Genomic DNA, 10,542 nt, shown 5'->3' with positions numbered 1-10,542 from the left:
CTTGCCTACCCACCCCAGCTAATACGCCAGATCCCCAGCACCACAAGCCTGGCAGTGTGCAAGTACCCCAGATGGGCCACGCCACCCCACAGTGAATCCCGCCCCTAGGAGAGGGGAAGAGAAGGCACACACCAGTCTGACTGTGGCCCCAGCGGTGGGCTGGGGGCAGACATCAGGTCTGACTGCGGCCCCGCCCACCAACTCCAGTTATACACCACAGCACAGGGGAAGTGCCCTGCAGGTCCGCACCACTCCAGGGACTATCCAAAATGACCAAATGGAAGAATTCCCCTCAGAAGAATCTCCAGGAAATAACAGCTAATGAACTGATCAAAAAGGATTTAAATAATATAACAGAAAGTGAACTTAGAATAATAGTCATAAAATTAATCGCTGGGCTTGAAAACAGTATAGAGGACAGCAGAGAATCCCTTGCTACAGAGATCAAGGGACTAAGGAACAGTCAGGAGGAGCTGAAAAACGCTTCAAACGAAATGCAAAACAAAATGGAAATGACGACGGCTCGGATTGAAGAGGCAGAGGAGAGAATAGGTGAACTAGAAGATAAAGTTATGGAAAAAGAGGAAGCTGAGAAAAAGAGAAAAAAATCCAGGAGTATGAGGAGAAAATTAGAGAACTAAGTGATACACTAAAAAGAAATAATATACGCATAATTGCTATCCCAGAGGAGGAAGAGAGAGGGAAAGGTGCTGAAGGTGTACTTGAAGAAATAATAGCTGAGAACCTCCCTGAACTGGGGAAGGAAAAATGCATTGAAATCCAAGAGACACAGAGAACTCCCTTCAGACATAACTTGAATCGATCTTCTGCACGACATATCATAGTGAAACTGGCAAAATACAAGGATAAAGAGAAAATTCTGAAAGCAGCAAGGGATAAATGTGCCCTCACATATAAAGGGAGACCTATAAGACTTGTGACTAATCTCTCTTTTGAAACTTGGCAGGCCAGAAAGGATTGGCACGATATCTTCAGTGTGCTAAACAGAAAAAAATATGCAGCCGAGAATCCTTTATCCAGCAAGTCTGTCATTTAGAATAGAAGGAGAGATAAAGGTCTTCCCAAACAAAAACTGAAGGAATTTGTCACCACTAAACCAGCCCTACAAGAGATCCTAAGGGGGATCCTGTGAGACAAAGTACCAGAGACATCACTACAAGCATAAAACATACAGACATCACAATGACTCTAAACCCGTATCTTTCTATAATAACACTGAATGTAAATGGATTAAATGCGCCAACCAAAAGACATAGGGTATCAGAATGGATAAAAAAAACAAGACCCATCTATTTACTGTCTACACGAGACTCATTTTAGACCTGAGGACACCTTTAGATTGAGAGTGAGGGGATGGAGAACTATTTATCATGCTACTGGAAGCCAAAAGAAAGCTGGAGTAGCCATACTTATATCAGACAAACTAGACTTTAAATTAAAGGCTGTAACAAGAGATGAAGAAGGGCATTATATAATAATCACAGGGTCTATCCATCAGGAAGAGCTAACAATTATAAATGTCTATGCGCTGAATACCGGAGCCCCCAAATATATAAAACGATTACTCATAAACATAAGCAACCTTATTGATAAGAATGTGGTAATTGCAGGGGACTTTAACACTCCACTTACAGAAATGGATAGATCATCTAGACACACAGTCAATAAAGAAACAAGGGCCCTGAATGATACATTGGATCAGATGGACTTGACAGATATATTTAGAACTCTGCATCCCAAAGCAACAGAATATACTTTCTTCTCGAGTGCACATGGAACATTCTCCAAGATAGCTCATATACTGGGTCACAAAACAGCCCCTCATAAGTTTACAAGAATTGAAATTATGCCATGCATACTTTCAGACCACAATGCTATGAAGCTTGAAATCAACCACAGGAAAAAGTCTGGAAAACCTCCAAAAGCATGGAGGTTAAAGAACACCCTACTAACGAATGAGTGGATCAACCAGGCAATTAGAGAAGAAATTTAAAAATATATGGAAACAAACGAAAATGAAAATACAACAATCCAAATGCTTTGGGACGCAGCGAAGGCAGTCCCGAGAGGAAAATACATTGCAATCCAGGCCTATCTCAAGAAACAAGAAAAAATCCCAAATACAAAATCTAACAGCACACCTAAAGGAAATAGAAGCAGAACAGCAAAGGCAGCCTAAACCCAGCAGAAGAAGAGAAATAATAAGGATCAGAGCAGAAATAAACAATATAGAATCTAAAAAAACTGTAGAGCAGATCAACGAAACCAAGAGTTGGTTTTTTGAAAAAATAAACAAAATTGACAAACCTCTAGCCAGGCTTCTCAAAAACATTGTGCTAAGGTCCCTTAATTAATCTGTCTCATTGGACTATTTCTCTGTTGTGGATACATACCTGCATATGGGATATGTTGAGGTCATGCTGTGTCCTGCATCAGTTTCTCCAATTTCTGCTGAAAAATCAAGGACTTTTTCTCCCAATTTAGATCCCAAATTTCCCTAACCCTTCTCTTGAAAAGCTGCCATTATTAAACAATTCATCACTATTACTGAGAAGATCAAAGTCACTAGGATTCAGTCTTTTGACAAATACTGCCTTCCTATGTAGAACAAACTGCAGGAAAACAGAGCTGGCTTAGTGGTCACTAGAGGGCACCTGTGAATGGCCAGCATCCAAAAAGGAACATCCTCAGGGACTTGGAACTTCTGTCTTGTGTGTCAAAGCCCAGAGAGGGACTCTCCAGGATGCACTGAGTGGGCATCCCCCCCCCCCCACAGATTAGTCAGCAATCAGCATTGGTTCAAGCACATGTGCTGGGATTGGAGTCCAGTCACTGCCTCTGAACTTGTCCCCTGGAAGCATCTCCAAGCATGTAGAGGCATTGCTGGCTGAACCCAACTAGTCCTGGGCTCCAGGTCTTCACCCTGGCAAGCTGTTCAAAGATCTTCCTCCAGGGCACAGAATGGAAGCATCAGCTCCACATTCACCAGGATTGGAATTCCCCAATCTTGATTGATACGTGGGTCTCTTAACTACTGCAGCTGTAGGCTGGGCCCCTTCCAAAACCACCACCTACCCAGAGGATCCACACACAACTCTCTACCCACAGATTTCCTGAAGCATCTGAGGAGGGAGGACCAAACATGATGCTGGTCTGACCCAGGCTCACAGCTGGATGACCCCCAGTCAGAGCCACCTGGTCCCTACACCTTCCCTGACATCTGAGGAGGTGTCAGCCACCACCCTCTGGGACACCTGGGACACCAAAGGGCTGGTAGCTCTACAGCAGGGAAAGCAAGACTGCCTCAATGGGGGGGGGAAGCCCCATCCTGACCCTGAGCACAGATGTGGTCACTGTGTGTCTGAGCCCCCTGTCCCCAGATGTGGTCACTGTGTGTCTGAGCCCCCTGTCTCCAGATGTGGTCACTGTGTGTCTGAGCCCCCTGTCCTCAGCCCATCTTAGTGATGGGTCATCCTGTCATCACACTGGGGTTAAAATGGTGTCAAGCATTCTCTCAATCAGGTTTTCTCTTCCTGCTCAGTTATCCCCTGACATGTAGTCTCTACTGAAATATAAACTTTCCTCGTGCCATCTAGGAATGTACAGTGATTGCATCTCCCAAAATGCCTCCAAGTCAATTCTATGGCACTTCAGCCACTGTCCTAGGCTCCCAGGCACCCCCAGTTCTGACCCCTAAAGCCCTTCCTCCTGGAAAACCTACTATGTTCATTTGCATCTAGTACTTTGCCTTAGGATACTGAAACAGTGCCCCTTGTATTCAAGTATTCAACAAGAACTTAAATGTATTTACACAGAAGTGTGTCCATTACAGGTTGTCCTTACATTTATACTGAAAATGGCTTAAGTGTAAAACATTTCCCTTACAGTGAGGATTTGCCACAAGCTTTAAGGCAGAACATGAGCATTTCCTCACATGTTAAGAAGACAGCCCTAAAAACGTCTGAAAAGTCACTTAATCAAATGTTGTATCCCTCTAGAGTCAATCAGGAAGAATTCTGGGTCTGGCCCTTGTCCTCTTCCCTGAGCTGCTCTGATATAAAGCTCTTTTTAGTCTCCCTGGAAGAAAAGAACATAAAATCCAGGCTGATTGGACCCTCCTGAGGCTGAGCATCTGCACCCAGAGTACAAATTCCGATCACCCAGGTCCTTCAGAACCATTGCTATTTGGGCCCCGCCTTGATCATCACATAAGACTGACTGAAGAAAGGACACTCATCAGCACTGGGAGACCCTCTACAGGTAGTTCTAATCCACAGCCTCAGTGTGACTAAAATCCCAGCCCCTGCAGTACATTGAGGTGGGGAATTCCCCCCTGCTCTCACGTGGCTCATGACAGGATACATGCTATTCCCCTATGGGAGGAAATCTCTACCCAGGCTGCATTCTGAAATCACCCAGATGCTTCAAAAATATAAATCCTTGAGACTTCAGTACATTTGGGCTGAGGGCCAAACACTGGCAATGACCTATGAAAAGAGGAGTCCACTGTTGGGACTGGGAAGGAGTCTGCAGCTGAATTCCCTTGTACACATGATCCATGATCTCACTGACCAGGACTTACAGTGGGATTTACTAAGTGTTGGGTGAGGTCAAGTACAGACTGAGGGGTTCACCTTCTGAAAGGACTTTATGCACAAGAAAATGGACACCCTAGACAGGGGTAGGAGCCAGCTTGTAAGTAGCACTGGAGGGTGATGTGCAACTAACACAGAAGGAGCGCATCTCTCAAAGGAAAAGCATGCTCGATGGTGCAGAAGATCAGTGTGGCTGGAACACGGATAATCGAGGAAGTTGAGCCTGAACGAGTGGTCAGACATGGAAAGAAATCACTGTCCTGGATAGCCTAATAAAGAGATTTGGTCTGCAAACCAGGGACAGTGAGAGAAAGATCCCCATAATAATGCTGTGGCTGTTGATCTTGAGAGTGACCTTCCGTGCCTGGACTTTTTACTTCTAAATATGGAAACCTCTAGTTCATGCCCCATATGTATGACATTGGATTTCAAGATTTCTGCTTAAGTTGAAGCTGTGTGTGAGGGATGGAGGGAATTCAGGAATTGTTCCCTATGAGGAATGGTGTGGGCCCCCAGCGTGTGATCTACACGAACATCCTAAAATCCCTGATGGGACCCCTACAACCTCAGCTGTCCAAGGTATCTCCACACCCATTTCCTGTCTCCTCTCCAGCAGACTCCACCCCAGAGGCAGTCAGTCACTTTATATGACTAGGCTGAGCCTGGAACTTCAATAATTTGAATGTCAAAGCCTACTGTACCTAACACAAGGGATGCCATTGCTGCTTCTAGTCCCCATATCTGATGGAATGAAAGAAGCTGTGTAATAGAGAAAAGGGACATCTACTTGTGTATTTTATCTGGGGCTCAGGAGGAACACAGACAGAGACCTCGGGCAGGGAGAAAACTCAGCTTCCTGCTGCTTTGGGACCCGTCATTCTCTCTCTCCTCCATTGCTCTTCCTGCATGGAGACTCCATCCCCATGATGGCAGCTTTCAGACCAGAGAGTTGGAAACCTGCCTTCAGCCTTTCCTGCCTGATGGATCAGATGTCTTTCCTGTCAGGTTCCTGAGCCTCATTCCCTCCATTCAATGTGCAGCTGCTGCTTCTCACCCAAGTAGACACTTTTTTGCATTACAATAAAAGTACCCAGCATAGTTTTCTAAATTTTCTTAATTAAGACATGTTCTCCACATTTCCTCAAACATGTTGACAAAGTCAAAGTCAATCTACTCAAAAGGATATGTATTCAAAGTTTTGTCTTGAACAATTTGTCAGGTACAAACATATACCTGTATGTATACATCTCTCATTTCACATTCCTAACAATGCCTAGTTAAGGCACAACAGGAATGAGGGTATTTGCAGATAATTGATCTCCCATGGAAAATATTAGCTTAGTGAGAAATCTATTGCCTGATGGGTCACAGAGGGCACCCATCACCTCACCCCAGAGGCAGAAATGAACATTCCCATCTGGTGCTGGGGTTGACTGAGAACTTCTGACCTGTTAAAAACCAGGCCAAGGGTCATACTAGGATTGCTGCGCTGGGCAGTGCACCACATGTCAGTCATTGACAGCCTTGGGTACATGCACATCTGAACGGGACTGGATCACGACCACCCTGATCAAGGGCCTCCCCCCCTCCACCCCCCCCTACCCCCCCCCCCAGAAACAAGCTCCTGTGTCCATTTATCAGTGTTAGGTGGGTTGGTCTGAACACCAAGGACAAGACAAGCAAGGTTGCCAGTGAGGAGGTTACTGCTGGTGTCCATGGGAAAAGCCCAACTTGATGCCACAACTAGTTGAATTCCAGAGTGAAGAACCATCAGCTAATTTCACGTTTATGTACAGACTGGTGTTTCTGTACTTCACACTAGCCTGGAAACCCTCAGCAAGGAAAAAAGAATTCTGCAATCAGGGGTGTGCATTTGTGAGAATTACCCCAACTTTCGTTTTCAAGGTAGGGCATGTGGCCCAACGTTGTTCCACGATCTCTGCCACATTGCGATCAGGCACACACACTCCTGGGGACCAAACCAAGCACTAGTTTAGCTGTGATTACAGAGATGGACTCCAAGTCCTAAGTCCTCGAATTAACCACAGTCTTTGTGGACTGGCCTGTCTTAACTAGAGAGACAGAAACTCTCCTCCTTTGTGCATTTTAAAAATCACAAGAGATCTCACTGGGTCCATCCATAATTGACCAAAAATGGGGGAGTTTTCTAACCCTATTAGAGGAAATTCTGGCCAGAGGCAGAGGATATACACAAACTTTGACAACACCTTCAAAATAGGTGCCTGTTTGGTCAAATCTACATCTGGAATTTCAGCCTGATTAGGGAATTGTTTCATTGAAAGATAGTTGACCTGGGACTTTGGAAACCCCATCTTCTCTAGTCCACAGCTATCCTCTCCCAATATTCTACTCACAGGTACAGTTGTGTGATGATGGCTGAAGAGAACAAAAGCCTAAAACTTGGATGAATCAACTGGGACAGTGGCCTGGTTGGCCTTGACTATCTACAGGCAGCCCTTGGAATCCACCAGAACATATTCCTCAGCTCAGGACACAGTCTCAGCAGACAGTAAAGGAGGTGTAAAGCTAAGGCTACTTCCTATGACCTCTGAACTCAGCCTCATACAGCCTCCATGGAACATGAACAGGAACGTGGACACCCCCCACCCTTCAACACCATGACTGGGGGTTGAGGAACCAACATTGGGAGAGTTGGGCAAGTGGATCCAGAACCTCACTAACCCTGGACTCAGGTGGAATCTCTCTGGCCCATCTTCAAGATCTGTCATCAGAAATCCCACTACATCCCAGAGCTCTGTCACACACCCAGAAGGCCATCAGCAGACAAATGACCAAATGCTGACTAAGAAGGCTTTGCAGATTAACACCTCATTGCAAAGCAGGAAAAAACTCATGAATCTGTGTCACCTGCAGTGTATTCGTGTGGGATTCTAACTTTGAAAACAGCTGCCTTTGCCAAGTTCCCAAAGCCACTGGGGTCGGTCACATCTCCTGTGGATACAAGGGCTGCTCTGGCTGAGGGCAGTCTCACCTTGACTGCTACTTCACTCAGGAGCCTGAGCTTTAAATATGACCAGGGACTCTTAGAGGCTCAGGGAGCACAGGAAGTGATGTGTGACAAGGACCTCCAGGACCTAGCCAAGCAGCCAGGGCCCAAGTCTTCCCTGGTCACCTTCAAGACCATCACCTGAACTTCACCAAGAGATGCCCCCATCTCTCCTCATGGACTAGACCTCCATTAACTCTGAACCAGCTCTAGAGGCTTTGTGATTCTCAGAATACTGATCCCAATTGCATTGGGGTGACAAGGTGTTAGCACAGTCCCCTGTAACCATGAAATAGATGCTACAGGAAGCATCCCTTCCTTCCCCAGGCCAATGTCATGAAATAGAATTGAGATGGTAACAGACAACATTTATCTCCTTCTCCTTGGTGGCCATGATTGGCCAGAGAATAGGAAGCCAAGGAGCTGGATAGTGACTCAGCTTCCTAGGGCCTTGAGATGGACACCCTTCTTTGGTTTTTATCTCATTCATTCTTAGCGTTCAGAGGCTCATGGACCTCCAAGGGGTAACTTGTACATTCCAAGAGGATAGCTCTTCCATCCCACCTTCTGCATTTTCCAGCAGGGCAGCAACCACCATTCATTTACTAGTACCATACCTCATTCTCTCATTAACACTGAGCTGAGGTCTCTTAAATAATCTGTCTCATTGGACTATTTCGGTGTGTGTATGCACAACTGTATATAGGATACGTTGAGGTCACGCTGTGTCTTGCATGTGTTTCTCCAATTTCTGCTGGAAAGTGGATGAGTTTTTTCTCCCAATTTAGATCCCAACTTACCCAAACCTTTCTCTCGAAAAGCTGCCATTATTAAACAGTTCATCATTAGTAAAGTCAAAAGACTGAATCCTAGTGATTTTGACAAATATTCCCTTCCTATGCACAACATAAACTGCAGGAGAACTGGGCTGGCTTAGTGATCACTAGAGGACACCTGTGAATGGCCAGCATCCAAAAAGGAACATCTTCAAAGACTTGGACCTTGTCTTGGGGGTCAAAGCCCAGAGGGACTCTTTTAGGACCCATGGAGTAGGAAATCCCCCCACAGGTGAGCCAGCAGTCAGCATGGGCTCAGACATATGTGCAAGGATTGGAGTCCAGTCACTGTCTCTGAGCTTACCCCTGGAAGCATCTCCGAGCAAGTGAAGGCATTGCTAGCTCAACCCAACTAGTCCTGGGCTCCAGGCCCCTGCCCTGCCAAGCCATTCAAAGATCTTCCTCCAGGGCACAGAAAGGAAGCATCAGTTCCAGGTGCACCAGGATCTGGATGCCCCAATCTTGGCTGTTAGATGGGTCTCATAACTACTGTGGCTGTAGGCTGGACCCCTCTCCAAGCCATAGGATTCCAGACACAACTCATTGCCTACAAATTTCCTGAAGCATTTGAGGAGCAAGGGCTGGTTCACACTTGAAGGACCCAGCACTCAGGGCTACCTGGTTCCCACACCTTCCCTAACACTTGCCAGCCACCACCAAGGGATACCTGGGACACCAAAGTGCTGGAGGGTCTACAGTGGGGGAGGCAAGCCACCTCAATGGGAGGGCTCGCCCTGAGCACAGTCATGGTCACTGTGTGTGTCTGAGCCCCCTGTCCCCAGTCCTGGTCTTAGTGACTTGTCAGCTTCTCATCATACACTGATGTTAAAATGGTCTCAAACATTCTTCCAGTCAGGTTTTCTCTCCCTGTTCAGTTGTCCCCCTGACCTGAGGTCTGGGTTGAAATAGAAATTTTCCTTGTGCCATTAAGGAATCTACAATACTCCATCTTCAAAAAATGCCTCCAAGTTATTTGGATCACATTTCAGCCATTCTCCTGGGCTCACCTAGACACCCACAGTTCTGACCCATGAAACCCTTCCTCCAGGAAAACCTAATGTGTTCCTTGTCTTCAAGTACTTGGCCTGTAAGATACTAACACAGTGCTCCTTGCATTCAAGTTTTCAGCCAAGAATTTAAGTGTACTTACACAGAAATATGTCCATTTCAAGTTGTCATTCCAGATGGTTTTACACTTAAGAGAAACCATTTCTGGTACAGTGAGGATTTGCCATAAGCTTTAAGGTGGAACAAGAGCATTTCCTCACATGTTCTCAAGACAGACAGCCCTGCCAACATTTGAAAAGTTACTTCAACTGCAATATCCCTCCAGAGTCCATCTCAGGAAGAATTGTAGGTCAGGCTCTTGTTGTACTCTGTGAGCTGATGTTCATAAAGCTCTCTTCATTCTCCCAGGGAGAAAACCTGAAATATTTGGACTCTCGGGTTTGAGCTTCTGCACCCAGAGCTCACATTAGAAGGACACGGGTCCTTCAGAACTGGCTATTTGGTCTCTGCCTGGATCATCACATCAGACTCACTGAAGGACTATCATCAGCACTTGGGAAACCCTCTCCAGGTAGTTCTAATTGACAGCCTCAGTGTGAGTCGCTAAAATCCCTGCCCCTCCAGCACAGTGAGGTGAGGAAAGCCAAGGGGGCCCCTGGTCTCAGGTACAGCTGATGACAGCATACATGCTATTCCTCTGTAGGAGTAGAGCTCTACCCAGGCTGCATGCTGAAGTTTCCCACAGACTTCAAAAATCTAAATCCTTGAGACTTCTGTACATTTGGGCTGAGGGGCAAACACAGAAAGTGACCTTTGAAAAGAGGAAATCTACTGCCGCCTCAGGACTAGCAAGGGGTCTGCAGCTGAATTCACTTGCACACACAATCCATGATCTCACTGACCTTGAACAGCAGGGGGGCGAGGGGGACTTGACCAAGAACTTACACTGGAATTAGTATACTAAGTGTTGGCTGAGGTCAAGGACAGACTAAGAGGACAGTACTTATGATGAGTGCACTCTCTGGGAGGCCTTTATGAACAAGACAACAGACAC

Source organism: Neofelis nebulosa, chromosome 1, assembly GCF_028018385.1.
Source record: "Neofelis nebulosa isolate mNeoNeb1 chromosome 1, mNeoNeb1.pri, whole genome shotgun sequence".
In the NCBI taxonomy this organism is placed as follows: Eukaryota; Metazoa; Chordata; class Mammalia; order Carnivora; family Felidae; genus Neofelis; species Neofelis nebulosa.
This window is presented reverse-complemented; position numbering follows the sequence as displayed.